This window comes from Orycteropus afer, unplaced genomic scaffold (assembly GCF_000298275.1).
Source record: "Orycteropus afer afer isolate SDZICR_OR568_19922 unplaced genomic scaffold, OryAfe1.0 scaffold00044, whole genome shotgun sequence".
Classification (NCBI taxonomy): Eukaryota; Metazoa; Chordata; class Mammalia; order Tubulidentata; family Orycteropodidae; genus Orycteropus; species Orycteropus afer.
Window position 1 is genome coordinate 12,082,270 of NW_006921631.1, and position 19,184 is coordinate 12,101,453.

Consider the following 19,184-nt stretch of genomic DNA (forward strand, 5'->3'; position numbering starts at 1 on the left):
ATAATATGTAGTACCTTTTGGTGCTTTTCTAAAAACCTTTTCTTACTCCAAAGTTATTATGAAGGCATTATCTTATCTTTTCTTCTAACAGTTTTATAACCTTACCTTTTATATTTAGATCTATTATTTTTCTCAAATAAATTTTTGTGGATGATGTGAGGTAGGAGTCAAGTTTATCTTCTTTCCAAGCAGATATTCTTTTGTTTCAGCAAAATTTGTTGAAAAGATTTTCCTTTCTCCATGAAATTGGCAAACTGGTGATTGTGTCAAGAATCAATTAAATTTTTATCTATAGATTTATTTCTGGACTCCCTCTCCTTTTCCTTTGATCTTTTTATTTATATTTTTGTCAATACCACACTGTCTTGATTACTATAACTTTTAGAGCACTTCTAGAAACCAAGTGGTATAAGGCCTCTGGCTTTGTTATTCATTTGGATTATTTCATTATTCTTAGTCTTTGCATATCTATACAATAACCTTAGGATCATCTTGTCAATTCTAAACAAACAAGCAAACAAAAAACCTGGTTGGATTTTTGGCACTATGTAAGAATTAAAAAAAATTAGAATAGATTTTGATTCATAGAAAAATTATAGATAGTATAGAGCATTCTCATATGCCTCATACCTAGTTTCCCGTTAACAATATCTTACATTAGTATGGTACATTTGTCACAATGAACAAAAATTGATACATCATTGTTAATTAAAATCCATGGTTTGTTCAGATCCCCTTAGTTTTGACCTAATACTCCTTTACGGTTCCAGGACCTCATCTGGACACCACAGTGCATTTAGTAGCCATGTCTCCCAAGACTCTACCAACTATATCACTTTCTCATGTTTTTCATGCTTTTGATGTCTTTTATAGTTTTAAAGCAAACAGATCAGATATTGTGGGACAAAGAACTAAGGTTGGCTTTTTGTACCAAGATGCTTCTGTTTTCCAAAATAGGCAGGTAGGTAGTGGTTACACAGGCCTCACACCTGGTGAACTAACTTCAAGAAGGGAGAGTGTATGATGCCATTAGGCATATCCATCGACTGGAATGGTCATAACTGTATGAGTTTTCCCCAAGGTTCTAGAGGAGGACAGAGGGTCTGGCTTGTTTGAAGAACAGGAGTAGTGTAGACATCTGAGCCTAGGCCTTGTTCCCAATGACTGAACCTCAAGTAGTTAGGGATGTTTTGATCTAACTCCAAGTGGTTAAGGTGAGAGAGGAAGTGCCACAAAAGTGGCTGAGCACAAGATTCTTGAAGATATGAGAAAGTGAAGCCTGGATCCATTTCCAGGTAGAGACAAGACTCATGCTGATCCTTACCATGCAATTAGTAATAAAGGTTTGCCCACCTTGCCCCTTTAGTAGTACAAGTGACAGTAACAGTGTCATGGTTGCCACAGGTATTTTGTAGAATGTCCTCTAATTGCATTTGTCTGTTGTTTTGCTCAAGATTAGATGGAATTTTAGGAGGAAGAGTTAAAATGACATTCTTACCATTTCATATCAGGGGTACATACTTTCTACATACTTTTACACTATTAAGGTAAATCTTGATCACCTCTCTGAGGTAGTGTTAGTTAGGCTTTTCCAATTGAAAGTTACTATTTTTTTTTTTTTCTCTTTTCTATACTGTACTTTTTGCAAGTCACTCACTATACACTAAGACTTATGTTCTATCTCCAGGAGGGTGAAGCTTAGGCATAAAATATTTGGAATTCTTCATGGAAGATTTGTCTATATTCCCCATTTACTATATGTGTGTGTGTGTGTGTGTGTATATACTTTGGATTAGAACCACACACTACTTTATTTTGTTTTGGTCAGTTGACTCTGTATTCTTTTGACATGTTGTTGTTGTTGTTATGTGCCATCGAGTCGAACCAACTCATAGCAACCTCTCCTTGGGTCTCTGAGGCAGTATCACTATGAAAGTAGATTGCCCTATCTTCCTTCTGAGGAGTGGCTGGTGGGTTTGAACTGCCAACCTTCTGGTTAGCAGTCAAGTGTCTTAGGCACTACGCTACCATGTAATCATGGTTTTTGAGTCCTTCCTTACTTTCTGGCTCTAGAAGATGCTCCAGGCTCATCTGGCATATTTCCTGCCCCCGGACTAGAGTTTCTCCAAAGATTCCAGCATCCTTTTATTGAAGAATGCTATTAGCCACCAACATCTGGGCTCTAGGTGTCTGTTTGGATTTTGCTTTGAACCTATATAACACTATGAGGAGAAATGATATCTTAAAATATTGAATCTTTCAATTCATTAATATTATATATATTTCCACTCATTTAGATATTCTTCATTTCTCTCAACAATGTTTTCTTGGTTTCCAGGGTAGAGGTTTTGCAAATATTTTGTTATATTTATTCCCATGTTTTTGATATTTTTAGATATTATTGTAAGTGACAGGCTGTTTTAAAAAATACTTCATATCCCAAATGTTTGTGGGTGGTATATAGAAATACAATTGATTTGCTTTTTTCATATTAACTTGGGAGCCTGTGACCTTGCTAAATTAACTTATCAGTCCTGGTGATTTATTCTTTCCTATAGGGTCCTTTGGATTTTTATGTACACAATCATTTTGTCTGTGAATAAAGAGAGTTCTATTTTTTTCTCCCTCAAATATTTATGCTTTTTATTTCCTTTCCTTTTCTTATTGTACTGTCTGGGACCTCAAGGCTCATGTTGAATAGAATGGAGTGAGAGTAGACATCTTGCAAATTTTTTCCCAATCTTTGAAGGCAGTGTTCAATTTTTCAGGACTATATATATATAATGTATATATAATGTAGAGTGTTTGTTTGAAGTTCTTTATTAAAACAAGAAAGTTTTCTTTTAGTTTCAACTGCCAAGAATTTTCATCATGAATAGGTCTTGAATTTCATAAAAGCATTTTTATTTTGCATTTACTGAGATATTTATAATGGTGAATCACATTGATTTTCAAAGGTTAAATCAAATTTTAATTCTTCATATAAACTCTCTTGGTCATGTTGTTATGTCCTTTTTACATACTTCAAAATTTCATAATATTTTACTTACAATGCTTGCATCTAGGTTCAAAACCAAATATTAGTCAGGGATTTTAGTCTATTGTAGTATCCTTGCTATATTTTAATATAAGGCATAAACTAGTCTTACAATATTCTTTGAGATATCTTCCCCCTTTTCCTTTACTCTTTCAAATAATGTTTTATGTTATTCCCAACCAAAATATTCACTGCCACCGAGTTGATTTTGACTCATAATGACGTCATTGGACTGTACATCTTTACGGAAGCAGACTGCCTCATTTTTCTTCTATAGAGCAGCTGGTGCTTTTGAACTACTGAACTTTTGCTTAGCAGCTAAATGCCTTAAACACCACACCACAAGGGCTCTATTTTATGTTATTATTTCCCTAAAATTTTAGTGGAATTTACCAGTGAAGCCATCTAGGCATAAAGTTTTATTTGTGGGAAGTCACTTAATAAAATAATTCAGTTCTTTAAAAGCTTTGAAGCTATTAAAAGTTTCTATTTCTCATTTTATGAGGTTTTGAAGTTTCTATTTTACTTTTTTTAAAAAATGTGTCTGTTAAATCTAAGTTATTTAAGCCACTGTCATAATTTTTTTTAATATCTATTTTTTCTTTTTTTTAAATGTTTGTAGAATATGAATTGACACCTCCTCTTTCATTTCTGATACTAGTATTCTCTATATTGTTAATATATAGCTTCCTTGTTCTCTGAGGTACCGGTCCCAATGCCCCTGTGGTGCAATTAGTTATTTTATGTAGGTTTATTGTCCCTGGATTTGCAATGCATCCAAAAGGATTGGTCAGGTTTCGATCTGCCAAGTGATTGGTCTGTTTGCTATCTGCCTAAGTGGCTTGCAAAGACTGGTAGGTTTGCTATCTGTATAAGTGGTTTGCAATCCACCCAATATGATTGTTGGTCTTACCATTCTGCTAGAAACATCACACCTTGAAATTGACAAGTAATTTTCTTACATAAGTGACCAATCTCATAGTTTTGTTTTAGGAACCTCTCATCAACAAGCTCTTAGAAAAGAGTGCATCCTTTTGACCCAGGATCCCTGTACTTAGAACCTTCTAGATTCAATTCAAAGGGTTACTTTGAGTTTCTAACACTGAGTTGACAGAACCATAGACCTAGAGAAATGACACCAAGCATAGTAGAGCGTAACAGCAGAGAAACCATGGTAACAGTGTCATGAGACTGAATGGTGTCATGAAACGGATGGTGGTGTGGAAAAGTAGGCTCATGGAGGAGACGATGGTGATGGGCAGCGTTGATACATGGGGTGGAGCTGGGCACCTCTGGGCAGGAGGTCACCAGTGGAGATAAGCACTACATATAGGAGAAGCAGCCACAGTCTGGGCCTGTGAAGGTGCATACCATGCAGAGAAAATTGTCACTTGGGAAGCCAAGCTAGCCTGCCTTTGACAGGGGCAGACACCTTGGCTGTGCTAAGAGCTGGTCATCTCAAATCTTTTCCTGTTGTTTCCTACTTGTTCTCTATAAATAATCTTTTCCTGTTGTTTATTATTTACCTTCTATAAATACTAACTTGTTGTGTATGCCATCAAGTTGATTCTGACTCATAGTGACCTCATGTGACAGAGTAGAACTGTCCTATAGGGTTTCCTAGGCTATAATGTTTATAGGAACAGATTCCCATGTCTTCTTGCAGAGAGGCTTGTGGGTTTGAACTACCAACCATTCAGTGGTCAGTGAGTTCTTAACCATTGTACTGTTAGGACTTCTTATAAATAATAATAATGGAATAATAATGGCTTTCACTGCTAACACCTTTAAAGTGCTTTTGTGTGTGCAACACAATCAGATTGGATAGTTGAGTCCTTCTCCTAGCAGTCTCATGATTGCTTGGGATTTAGAGATACAACTTGTATGTGTATGCACACATATACACTTTTATGCATACAGTTAACCTTCCATCATGTACACAGTTAAGCTTACAGGAAAAAGCAAGGAACCTACTAGCCATGAAACCTCCTCTCTCTCATAGACACACACTTTAAGGGATTATCCAGATACTCTACCTATTACTGTCATCCACATTTCATTAGTCTAACCTTATGTGTGTGTGGGGTTGTATTTTTCAAAGATGACTGCAACTCTAGCTTCTATCTTACATGCTCTTATTATAATGTAAATTTGACATTTCTCTCATTGAGAAAGTTGGTCTTTGTTCCATCTCCTGGAATCCTGGCTTGGTTGCAACTATGGCAGTAGTGACACTAACTGGTTTAAGAGGCTGCTAGATCATAAACCAAAAAAAAAAAAAAAAACCCAAACTCACTGCCATTGAGTCAGATCCTACTCATAGTGACCGTTCCTTGAATTTCTGAGGTGGTATCACTACAGAAGTAGATTGCCCAACCTTCTTTCCAAGTAGTGGCTGGTGGGTTTGAACAGCCAGCTTTCTGGTTAGCAGTTAAATATGTTAGGCATTATGCCACCAGAGCTCCTGCTAGACCATGAAATGCAATGCAATTTTTATGGTTATCTTGGGACCTTGCTTTTGGAGCCCAAATCTTCCATGTAAGCAGTCACTGAGACCCTGTGCTGTATAGACCATACAAGGAGGCCATATGGAATGGCCCTGACATTGTATGAATAGAGATTTGCAGCCAGTCTCCTGATGCTTTAGCCTCCTGCTCTTCTAGCTCTATCTCCAGGGACCAAAGTCATATGAGAGACACGAGTCAAAACTTCCCTGCTAAGCCCCTCCTAAATAGCATACCCACAAAAAAAAAAAAAAAAAAGTGAGGAATAATAAAATGATTGTTATTGTTTTAAGCCACTAAGTTTTGGTGTGATTTTTATGAAGCAACAGAAATAGTATTGTAGGGAAAGAAGACCGGGAAATGTTATCTTTAAGTAGCTTTATTCTCATCTAAGCATAGGCATTTTTAGTAAAGGAAGAAGAGAAGAATGAACACTGGGGGACATCTAGAAGTCTTTACCACAACTTCTGTAATTTATAGTGGGCTCATAAAATCAAATACATAAGTAGATAATCTCAGTGTATAATAATGTGGTAAGTGCTTTAAGTATGCCTAGGGTGTGAGGATGAGTACCTTTCTCTGAACCTGATAGTTCAAAGAATCTTCTATTAGGAGATAAATAATAATAAAAGGGCAACAATAATTTTTACCAATTACAAAATTCTTAGTGAGCTGACCACTTTAAATATCTAATCTAACTAATTTGCATAACAATACTGTGATGTAGGTAATATCAGCCCTGATTTACAAATGAAGAAATAGAGTTTTATAAAAGTTATATAACTAATAAATGGAAGAATGCGGTCTCAAATCCAAATCTGTTGACCATAAAACCTGGACTTGATCTGATTCCTGAGGAATGAGAAAGAATCACTCAGTGAGTAATAGATGAAAGAAAAGTATTTCCAAACACAGGAAATGGCATTTGTAGAAAGTAGAAGTAAGAAACAGTGTGTGCAGGAAGCTTTAAGCAGTTTGGAATTATTTAACCAGAGAATTCAAGGCAGAAAGTGGAAAAAAGATATTGGAGTGAAAATAGGCACCAAATTAAGATAATCACTTAACATGCGAGGTCCTCCATGCCTCATCTCCCATTTGTCGTCCTCTCTGCTCCTCTCCTCTACTTCCTCTGCTTCCTCTCAGCACTCTAGGCAAGCACTCACACAGGGCCTTGACTTTTGCTCTTCACTGTGTAGAAATGCTTTCCCCATTATAAAAAGAAAATAATAAGAAATATTGAGAATCTTAAAGAGCAGGCTAAGTATTTTTGTACTTTATCCTCTGAAGGATGAGGAGACATTGAAAGATGTTAATCAGAGCAGTGACAAGATCCTGAGTTTTAGACCAGTCATTCAGGTAGAGGGTGCAGGTTAGAGCCCAAGAGGTCATGCCTATAGCTAGAATGACTAATCTGGAGAAAATGTCATTAGTTCAACATAAAAGATCATGATGGGCTTGAACAAGCACAGCACAAGTAAAGCTGGAGAAGAGGGTAAATTCAAAAATTATTTAGGAAGTAAAATTTATAGAATTAGTCATAGGGTCTTGGTGGGTAATGGATAAGGAGAAATCTTGGATCACTCCTGGTTTTTGGATTAGGTGACTATACAGACTCAGATATAGAAAGATTAGAAAATCAGTACAGGATGGAGAAATCTGTAAATGTGATTTTGAATCATTGAGACTTATATGCTTAGGTGGACATCCAGGTAATAAATGCAACAGGAAATTAGATATATAATTCTGAAGTTTAGAGAGATGTATAACCCACACAAATATGTGTTGAGTAACTACAAGCATGTGATGGCAATTAAGGCAGATGAGTTGATGATGTCCGTTGTAAGAGTATATGCAGAGGTAGAGGGGCAAGGAGTTGAAGTCAGACCCCTGAGGAGTCATACCTAAAGGGGAGGCAAAGCAGGAGGCTATGGAAGAATTTGAAAAGGAAAGTTACTGGGATAAGAGAAAATCCAGGAAGGAACAGCACCATGGACACCAAATAAATAGGATATTTCTAGTGTGAGCAAGCTGCTAATAGTATTAGAGCAGAGAGCTCCAATAAGAAATAGTTTGAAAAGCATTAGATGGATTTCACAATAGAGATCTTTGGTGACTTTTCCTAGTTCGTGATAAATTCAGAAATGAATAAGAAATAGAAACAGATATTTGGATGTCTAATATGTACCTCAAACATAAAATGGCCCAAACTGTACTCCTAATCATTCTTTTAACTTGCTCCTCCTGCAGTTCCCCTGCTTTCAATTAGGGCTAACTCTGTCTTTCAGTCACCCAGACCGAAGAGCCTTGGCCTCATCCTTGACTGCTTTTCATCTCTCACACTTAACAAACAATTTACCAGCAAATACCATTAGTACTTTCAAAAAAAAAAAACTAAAATTGAATCCCTCGTACTCTCTCCACTGACACCACCAGGCCCGAGTCATTATAATATAAATAAATACACACATACATAAATATCTCTGCATATTGGCCTCATTTTTTTTTTTTTTTACTTTTTGTAACAGCAAGCTAAGGCCTGTTAAAGGAGTTCTGATGGCCTACTGCTTAAGGCATTTGACTGCTAACCAGAAGGCTGGTAGTTCAAACCCATTCTGCAGAAGGAAGACTGGATAATCTACTTCCATAAATATTTACCACCTTGGAAACCTAGTGGAGGTCACTATGAAGCCTGTTAGCCCAAAAAAGCCCTCCAGAATCAAATGTATAGATCCAATTATTTCAAAATTAGCCCAAATAAACAGATTTTTCACTATTTAGAGCCTGTCTGCATTACATATCCTGAGTTGTATGCAACTTCCATTAGCCCTAGATAAGATAAAATCTTGTAGTTATAAGGATTCTCCAATTCTGCCTTTAGACCTATCTGACCCACAGACTTCCCACCTTATAGCAGAAGAACATTGTGTAAGGGGTTTGTAAGTTTCCTCTCCCACACTCTCATTCTCATTGGGGTCCCCATCCCCTCTTCCTTAGGCCACTTGCCTCTGGAAAACATAGAGACCAGCTGGGGGGACTCCCAGCATGTAGCCACCCATGCTACAGCCCATACTTCATTGTGCAGCACTATCTGTGATCATATCTTTTTCTTTGAGAACCCTGAATTTACCTCAAGTTCACTACAGTAATCACCTCACTTCAACACTTTCTCCCTTACATTCCATTCTCAACACAGAGGCTAGAGTCATCCCATGAAAAAGAAGTCAGAGAGCAGAAAGTTCCAAGATGGCAGACTAAACAGAAACAATATCCACAACCTCTACAACAAAGACTTAAAATACAAGGGAAACAGCTTCAGATGACAATCCTGCATACCAGACCTTCAAAGGAAAGGATAAAAAAGTAGATCAGATAGTGATGAGAAGAAAGTACTGAATGAAAAGAGTGAACAAGCAGTGGTAAACTGCTAACCAGAACAATGTGACCATTTTTAATTACTGCAAGGAGCATTCCAATTGCAGCAGGAACTTGATAACATCCTTTACACTTGCACAGGACTGTATAAGCACCCACATCAGTGATTTGATCACTAGACAACAGATAGGAATCAGTGACTCTATCCAGGCACCCCTGCTGCCCTACCCGCTGGGCAAGCACCACCACCTATTTATTGCAGCACTACTTGACCAATGGCAGACAGTATCCAATATCCCCCCAAATCTGTCCTCAGATGCTCTGTACAATGAGTGATCAGAAACTTGTGCTCCCACTCCCACCTACTACCAAATCCATCCTAAGACAGGTGATGAGCACTTAGTGCTGCCAAACTGGTAACCAGAGTAACATATCCACCTGTTGCCCAGATACACTAAAACATAACAAAACAAAAAACTCAAGGTGAAAAAAAACAAAATACAGTTAACAATACAGTAATACTACCAGGTCAGGGAGACAACAGACAACTTCAAACACACAAAAGAGCAAGAAAAGATAGCTCAAACAAAAATACAGGGCCAGAAAATCTTCTGGAGGAAGAAATTTAGGAGAACTACATGATAAGGAATTCAAAATAATTGTATCTAGGTACTTTCAATGGATTAAGAGAAAGCTTGAGGAAACCACAGACAAAATCAAGGAAGACACAGGTATTCTGGTTACCTAATACCACTCTGACAAGAATATACCACAAATGGGATGGCCTTAGCAAACAGGAGTTTATTCTCTCACAATTTGGAGCCTTTAAGTCCAAGTTCAAAGTGCCAGGCTCCATGGGCTAGGTGAAAGACCCTCAGCCTTGGGCTTCAGCTCTGCCTCCAGCTTCCAGCCCACTGAAGCTAGAGACTTTTTTACTCACTCAGACAGCTACTGGCTGCTGAGGCTGCCAAGCCCAAGGTTGACAAATAAAAAGGCACAGTCCCAATGTTACCAAAACACATGGCAGGCTATTAATTCAAGTCCATTGTAAGTCCCCAGCTCGGCAGAGCATGGCAGGCTGCTGAACAATGACACAGCTACATGCAGGGTCCAAGTGTGCCATAAGCTTCATTCCCAAAGCTGAGAATGAGACCATTCTAAAAGCTGTTTCTCATATATGGGAAGCAGACCACATACTGAAAACAGCTACTCAGCTGTTTTTGGTAGATCCAACCATGGAGTTGATTGCCAGTCTCATCATGAGGAATAACTACCACCAGCTACCCAGCCATTCAACCAGGCCCAGCCAAGTTGACACACAAACATAACCACTGCAACAGGCAAAACTTTAGAAGAACTAGGAAAAGCAATACAAAAACTAATTGACAAAATAAATGAAAAATTAGAAACCATACAAAAACAGCCAACAGAAATACAGGAAATTAGTACAAAAATTTCAGAAATAGGTAACACATTGGAAGAAGAAAGAGTAAAATTTAATCAGTGGAAAACAGAATTAGTAAGATTGAAGACAAATCTCTCAGCACTAATCTGTTTGAGGAACAATCAGAAAAATGAATGAGAAAAATGAAGAAAGTCTAAGAATCCATGTAGGATACCATCAAGAGGAATAATTTACCTGTGATGAGCATTCCAAAACAGGGAGGAAAAAAAAAAAAAAAAAAAAGTCCCAAGAAAATTGTCAAAGATTTATTGGAATAAAACTTTTGTAACACCATGAAAGATATGAAAATGTGCATTCAAAAGCTCAACAGACCCTAAATAGGATAGACCCCAAAAGAAAATCACCAAGATATATCATAATCTAATTTTCCAAAAGTAAAGAACAGATTCCTTAGAGCAGTTCAGGAAAAGCAAAAAGTCACCTATACAGGAGAGCCAATAAGACTAAGCTCTGATATCTCAGCAGAAATCATAAAGGCAAGACGGCAATGGAATGATATATATAAAACTCTGAAAGAAGAAAATTGCCAATCAGGAATTGTACATCCAGCAAAATTGTCTCTCAAGTAATGCTGAAATTAGGACATGTCCAGATAAACAGAAATTAAGGAGATTTGCAAAACCCAGACCAACCTTACAAGAAATGCTAAAAGGAATCCTTCAGACAGAGAACAACAATGACAGAAAACAACCAGAGATTAAAACATATGATAACAACCCCTCAAACCAAAACCAAACTCACTGCTGTCGTGTTGGTTCCAACTCATATGGACCTCTTCTTGGGTTTCCAATGTGATATCTCTACAGAAGTAGATTACCAAATCTTCCTTCCGAAGAGTGGCTGGTGGGTTTGAACCACCAGCCTTCTGGTTAGCAGTCAAATACCTTAGGCACTATGCCACCAGAGGAAACATCAAAAATAAAATAAACCTACAAAACTGAAACTAGGGAACTAGAAATGTCAATTTTTAAATGATGAAAAGTATAAACACAAAGAAAGGATAAATGATGTAGTTAAAGGATTTCTAAATGGAAAAGAAGTCAAGACTATATAAAGATAGAACAATCTACTTTAATGTTGGGAAGATAATAATAAATTATAGACTGAACTCAAAGAATATGAATAAACCTTACCAACATAAAAAAGAAGGAAAGCATAAAACCTCAGTAATCACTAAAACAATAGCAAAGAAGGAAATGATAAGAAAATCCATAAACAAAGTGAATTCAGCACAGAAAAATATATTGCACAAGAAATCATCAACACTACACACACACACAAACACAAAAAGCAAAGTGGAAGCAATAAATTAATATCTGTCAATACTTACATTGAATGTAATAGGATTAAATGCACCCATTAAAGAGACAGAGAATAGCAGAATAGATAAGAAATTAATTTTGACCCACCAATATGCTATCTACAAAAGACACAACTTGGATACAAAGAGAAAAATAAGCTAAAAAAATCAAAGGATCGAAAATATAATCAAGTAAATGGCAACCACAAAGGAGCAGGAGTGGCAATATTAATTTCTGATAAAAAAGACTTTAAGGCAAAAACCAGTGAAAGAACAAGGAAGGACATTATATAATGATTAAAGGGTCGATCAAGCAAGAGGACATAACCATAAAAATTATTGATGCACCCAACAATGAAAGAATCCAAAAAATACATTAACTTGACCAAAGTTGAAAAGAGAAATAGACAACTCCACAACAATAGTAGGAGAATTTAATACACTACATTTGAAGAAGGACAGAACAACTAGAAAGAAACCTAACACAGATACAAAAGATCTAAACAACACAATCAAGCAACAAGCAACTAGACCTCAGAGATGTATACAGAACACTCCAACCAACAATAGTACAATATACATTCTTTTCTAATACACATGGAACTTTCTCCAGACCAACCCTACAAGAAATACAAAAGGGATTCTTTCCAACAGAAGATCAACAACAGAAGACAATTTAAGATTAAGACATGTCACAACATCACCCAGAAACCAACCCAGGAAAAGAATTCTCAAATCTAAAATACACTAACAAAATGAAAAATAGAGAACTAAAGGAATCAATCTGTAAATGACATCAACTATAAAGCAAAGAGAGGGAATAAATGGCATAATTATGAAACTTCATATAGAAAGGAAGTCAGGACAATGCTAATCTAGAACAAACCATTCCAAATTTCAGGGCATTAGAATGTACCACAAAGTAACCACAAAGAAACTCAATAAACATTTTAACCAAAATGAGAAAGAAGAAAATTACAAGGATATCAATAACACAAAATCAATAATAATGAAGAAAAGGGTAGGAAAACTTGATAATAAAATGAACTCAGCACAGAAAAATATTCAGAACAAAATCAATCAACACCTCAACAAAAAAAATATAAAAGTATAACAGCAGTAAATTCATACATATATTAATTACCCTGAGTGGGTATTGACTAAATTCATCAGTCAAGAGAAAGAAAGTGGCAGAGTAGATAACAAAACAAGACCATGAATATATTGCCTACAAGAGACTCACTTTAGATACAAAGATAAAAAATACATTAAAAATCAAGGGATGGAAAAAAGCATATAAGCCTATAGTGACCAAAAAAGAGCAAGAATGGTAGTATTAATTTCTGATAAAATAGACTGCAAGATGAAATCTAGCATAAGAGACAAGGAAGGGCATTATATGATTATAAAATAATCAATTAACCAAGAGGACATAACCATAATAAATATCTATGCACCCAATAAAAGATCTCCAAAATATATAAAATAAACATTAACTGAATTGAAAGAAGAAATAGACAATTGAAAGGAGACAATGGTAATAGAAGACTTTAAAACATCACTTTCTATGAAGGACAGAACACTAGAAAAAAATTCCACAAAGATACAGAAGATGTTGACAACACAATCAACCAACTCAACCTCATAGACAAATACTCAACTCTACAGAAACACAATACACAGTCTTTTCCAGTGCACATGAATCATTCTCCAGAATAGAACATATGTTAAGACATAAAACAATCCTCAATACATTTAAACATTAAAGTAATACAAAGCATCTTCTTGCATCAGAATGTTATAATATTAGAGTTCAATAAGAGGAAGACCAGGGGGAATAAATCAAACACATGGAAACTGAATAACACACTGTCCAAGAACTACTGAGTTACAGAAGAAATTATGTGTGAAATAAAAAATTCCTAGAAACAAATGAAATAAATTAATTAAAAATTCCTAGAAACCAAACACAAATGTTTGGTACACAGCAAAAGGTGTATTCAGAGGTCAATTTATAGCAATAAATGCCACAAAAACAACAACAAAAAAGAAAGAACCCAAATTAACACTTTAACCCAACAACCCCAACAATTAGAAAAAAGCAACAAAAGAAGCCTAGTCTCCAGAAGAAAGAAAATAATAAGGATCAGAAATAAATGAAGCAAAAAACAGAAAACAGTAGAAAAAAATCAGCAGGACCAAAAGCTGGTATTCTGAGAGATTAACAAATTTAACAAACCACTGGCAAATTCAACCAAGGAGAAAAAAGAAAAAAAAGAAGAAGAAGAAGAAGATGCAATTAATATGAATAATACATGAAATGGGTGTTATCATGACAGAACCAACCAAAATAAAAAGGATCACAACAGAATAATGTGAAGAACTTTCCTCCAAAAAAATTCTAGAAATAGAAGACCTACCTAAACTAACACTGACTGAGGTTCAAAATTTGAGTTACCCCATCCAAAGGATGAAATTGAGCAGGTCATTAAACAAACAAACAAACAAAAAACACACACAAAAATGTCCTGGTCCAGATGGCATCACTGGAGCATTCTTCTACACATTCAGAGAAGAGCTGACACTTATCCTGCACAAATTATTCCAGAACATGGGAAAGGGTGGAATACTCTGAAATTCATTTTATGAAGGAAGCATAAGCCAGATACCAAAACCAGGAACCAAAAAACTCACTGCCGTTGAGTCGGATACAACTCATAGTGACACCTCCTTAGCTTTCTGAGCCAGAATCACTATGGAAGTAGATTGCCCATCCTTCCTTCTGAGGAGCGGCTGGTGGGTTTGAACCACCAGCCTTCTGGTTAGCAGTCAGTCAAATGCTTTAGGCACTACACCACCAGAGCTCCCAAAACCAGGAAAGAACACCACTAAAAAGGAAAACTACAGACCGATCTCCCTCATGAATATAGACGCAAAATAGTCAACAAAAATCCAGCCAATAAAATCAAACATTATATCAAAAAAGATAAATAAATAATACACATGACTAGATGGGATTCATACCAGCTATGCAAAGATAGTTCAACATTAGAAAAACAATCAACATAATCCATCACATAAAACAAAGGAAAAGACCCAGAAAAGGCATTTCATAAAATCTAACACCCATTCTTGATTTAAAAACAAACAAACAAACAAACAAACTCATCAAAATACTAATAGAAGGGGATTCTTCCGCATAATAAACAGCATACATGCAAAACCAACACCCAACATTATTCACAATGGATTGAGACTGAAAGACAAGGATCCCCTTTAGCACCACTTATATTCAAAATTGTATTGGAATTCTAGCCAAGGCACTAAGGCAAGAAAGAGAAATAAAAGGCATCCAATTGGAAAAAAAAAAAAAACACTAAAATTGTCTCTATTTGCACATGAAATGATCCTATATGTAGAAAAAGCAAGAGATTCAGAATGAGAACTATTGGAACTAACTGAAAGATTTGGCAAAGTGGCATTTATACAAGATCAACATACAAAAATCACATAGATTCCTGTACATAAAAAAGATATCTAAAAAGAAAAGAAGGAAGACAACACCATTTGTTGTTGTTAGGCCTTTTCAATTTGGCTCCAACTCATAGTGATTCTATGTATAATAGAACAAAACATTGCCCAGTCATGTGCCATCATCACAATCCTTGCTATGCTTGAGCCTATCATTGCAGCCACTATGTCAATCCATCTTGTGGGTCTTTCCCTTTTTTGCTAACCCTCCACTTTACTAAGTATGCTATCTTTCTCCAGGGAATGGTCTCTTCTGATAACATGACCAAAGTAGGCTACCAGAGATAATATACTTAGGGATAAATCTTAACAGGCACACAAAAGACCTCTGCAGAGAAAGTTATAAAACACCACTAGAAGATTCTATGAGAGGGAGAGTTCTGATAAGATGGTGGAATAGGGAGACAAACTACACAGACCCTCTTCAATAAAGAAAAGGGGAACCAATTAATACATTTAGAGGAAGTAATCCTGGAGCCCTGAGCTTTGAAAGGAAGGATACCGAAGTGGATTATACTCCAAATCATAGAAGAACATGCAGAAAACATAGAAGAAGGAGACATACAGAGCTGCTGTCTGTCAGTGATTCTGATGCCATGGACAGCTTGGATATTGCCAAGTGGTGTTAGGACCTAGAATTAACCTAAACATTGGCCCTGCTAGCCAGGGGCTGCATGGAGGACTGCACTGGTGGTTGTTGAATAAAAGGGGAAGAAGTGAAGAGGGAGATAGGCTGAGCTGTGAAATTTCGGCTAACCAGAGGGCACAGCCATTTTGAATGTTTACAAGTGGTTTGACCATTTTGCATATTTTAAGTGACAGCATTCTCTCAGATTCCAGGGACCTAAGAATAGGCTCCAGTTGCTGGGAACTACCAGGATATTTTGGACGTGAACAACTGGAAAGGTTCTAGTTTTCAGTTCCTTCTCTCTTCCCTGTTTCTGGTTCCCATTTTTTTTCTTTCTCATGGTTCTTCTCATTCCTTGTTTTTCTTTTTGCATTTTTCCTATTTTCTTTCTTCATTATTCTCCTACACTACCTCTTTTCTCTTATTGCTCCTCCCCAGATATTGCTTGCTTTTTTTTTTTTTTTTTTTTTTTCATTTTTTGGTGATTGTTCCTGTGGATTTACGCAGTATGTTTCTTTGTTGGCTTCCTTCACTTTTTTTTTTTTTTTTTAATGGTATTCCAATCGTTGTTTTTGTCTAACTGAGTGGGAGACAGTAACTGTGCCCATACGACACAACTACACCCACATGTCCTGAAGCTCCACTTACTGAGTGAGAGGCATCACTCCTTCTTTACAAACTGGCCAATGATAAATGACCACCAAGAACAACCCAACTCACCCTTAAATGCTCTTCACAAACAGTTAACAGAGATCTAAATACAACATCATTATAATGTCTTGGAGATAACAGACCATCAAAATCCACACAAAGCAGCAAAATAAAGCAGTAGAAACAAGGAAGGAGGATACAGACCCAGAACACATCCCCAAATAAGAAGCAGCATTGGAATTCCTTGATAAGTTATGCAAAAGAATTCTCCTTAGGTGTCTTTAAATGATTGAGAGAGAGATCAAGGAAAACACTGACAAAATTGAGGAAAATGCAGACAAAACCCTAGAAAAATTTTGGAAGAAAATAAAAGAATAAAATTACAAAATAAATGAAAAATTAGAAATGATTCAAAATCTACAGATAGAAATCCAGAAGATTAATACTAAATTTTCAGAAATCAGTAGCACATCAAAAGGGCAAAGAAGTAGAATTGAAACAATGGAAGGCAGAATTAATGAGATTAAAGACAAATGCCTAAATACTTTTTTGGAAAGGGATCAATCAGAAAAAAGATCAAAACAAAATGAAGAAAGCCTAAGATTCATATGGGATAACATCATAACCTACGTGTAATTGCAATTCCAGAACAAGAAAAGACAAAGGAAACCACTGAGAAAATTGTCCAAGATTTGTTGGAGGAGAACTTCCATGATATGATGAAAAATGAGAATATTTCCATTCAGGAAGTCCAATGAACCCTAAACATGATAGACCTCAAAAGAAAATCACCAAGACATATCATCATCAAACTCATCAAAACCAAAGACAAAGAAAGAATACTGAAAGCAGTACAAGAAAAACAAAAAGTTATGTACAAAGGACAACCAATAAGAGTAAGCTCTGATTTCTCAGCAGAAATCATGCAAGCAAGAAGGCAATGTGATAGTATATATAAAACCCTGAAAGAGAAAAATTTCCAACCAAGAATTATATACCCAGCAAAATTGTTCCTCAAATACGATGGTGAAATTCGATTTCCAGATAAGCAGAAATTAAGGGAATTTGTTCAAACCAGACCAACCTTACAAGACATACTAAAGAGAGTCTTTGAACAGAGAAGCAATAATAGCAAACAACAATGGACCATTAATATACAAAATGACATAACCCAGAAACCAACACAGGTATGGAAGTATCCAAAGTAAACTGAGCTTACAAGATTGTAAACAGGGAACCAGAGACATCAAATGGCAAATGAGAACAACTACATGCCAAAAAGAGGGAATAAAATGTAGTTACAGAACTTCTAAATGGTGAAGAAGTTGAGAGAGTTGCAAAATAGAATAGACTATTTTAAACTTGGGGAGAAAATTATAAATCACAGGGTAACTTCAAAGAAAAATGATAAACTTTCACATCACAATAAAAAAGAGGAAAAGCACAAATATTTAGCAAATACTAAAACAATAACAACAAAGGAAATTATAACACAATTCATAAACATAATGAGCTCAGCACAGAAAATTATATGGAACAAGGAAAACAGGAACACCATAACAAAATGACAGCAACCGATTTATAATTGTTGATAATTACACTGAATGTCAATGGATTAAATGCACCACTCAAGAGATGGAGAGTTGCAGACTGGATAACAAAACATAACCCATCAATATGCTGTTTACAAGAGACACACCTTAGAGACAAAGACAAAAATAGACTAAAAATCAAAAGGTAGAAAAAGATGTATCAGGCAAATGGCAACCAAAAAAAGAACAAGTGTGGCAATATTAATTTCTGATCAAATTGACTTTAAGACAAAAACCACCATATGAGACAAGGAAGGACATTATATAGTGGTTAAAGGATTAATTGAACAAGAAGACATAATCATAATAAATATTTGTGGACCCAATGAAAGAGCCCCAAAAGACAAATCAAACTTTAACAGAATTGAAAAGAAAAGTAGATGACTCCACAGTCAGAGCAGGAAATTTTAATATACCACTTTCAAAGAAAGATATAACTGGAAAGAAACTCAACAAAGATGCAGAAGAGCTAAACAATACAATCCACCAACTTGACCTTAGAGACATCTATAGAACACTTCACCCAACAACAGTACAATTTACACTCTTTTCCAGTGCATATAGAATATTCTCTATGATAGACTACATGTTAGGCCATAAAGCAAACCTCAATAAATTTAAAAACATTGAAATACTGCAAAGCCTCTTCTCAGATCACAATGCTATCAAATTATAAATCAACAATAGGAAGATCAATGGAAAAAGAGTAAACACATAGAAACTGAACAACACCCTCTTTAAAAAGACTGGGTGAGAGAAGAAATATAAAATGAAATTAAAAAAATTCCTTGAATCAAATGAGAACGAAAACACAACATACCAAAATCTTAGGGACACAGAAAAACCAGTGATCAGAGGAAAATTTATAGCATTAAATGCACACATCAAAAAAGAAGAAAGAGCCAAAATCAACACTTTAAACCAAAATCTGCAAAATAAGAAAAAGAACAGCAAGAAAAGCCTACAGTCACCAGAAGAAAGGAAATAATAAAGATTCTAGCAGAAATCAATGAAACAGAAAATAGAAAGACAATAGAAAAAAATCAACAAGACTAGAAGTTGGTTTTTTTAAAAATTAATAAAATTGACAAACCACTGGCAAAT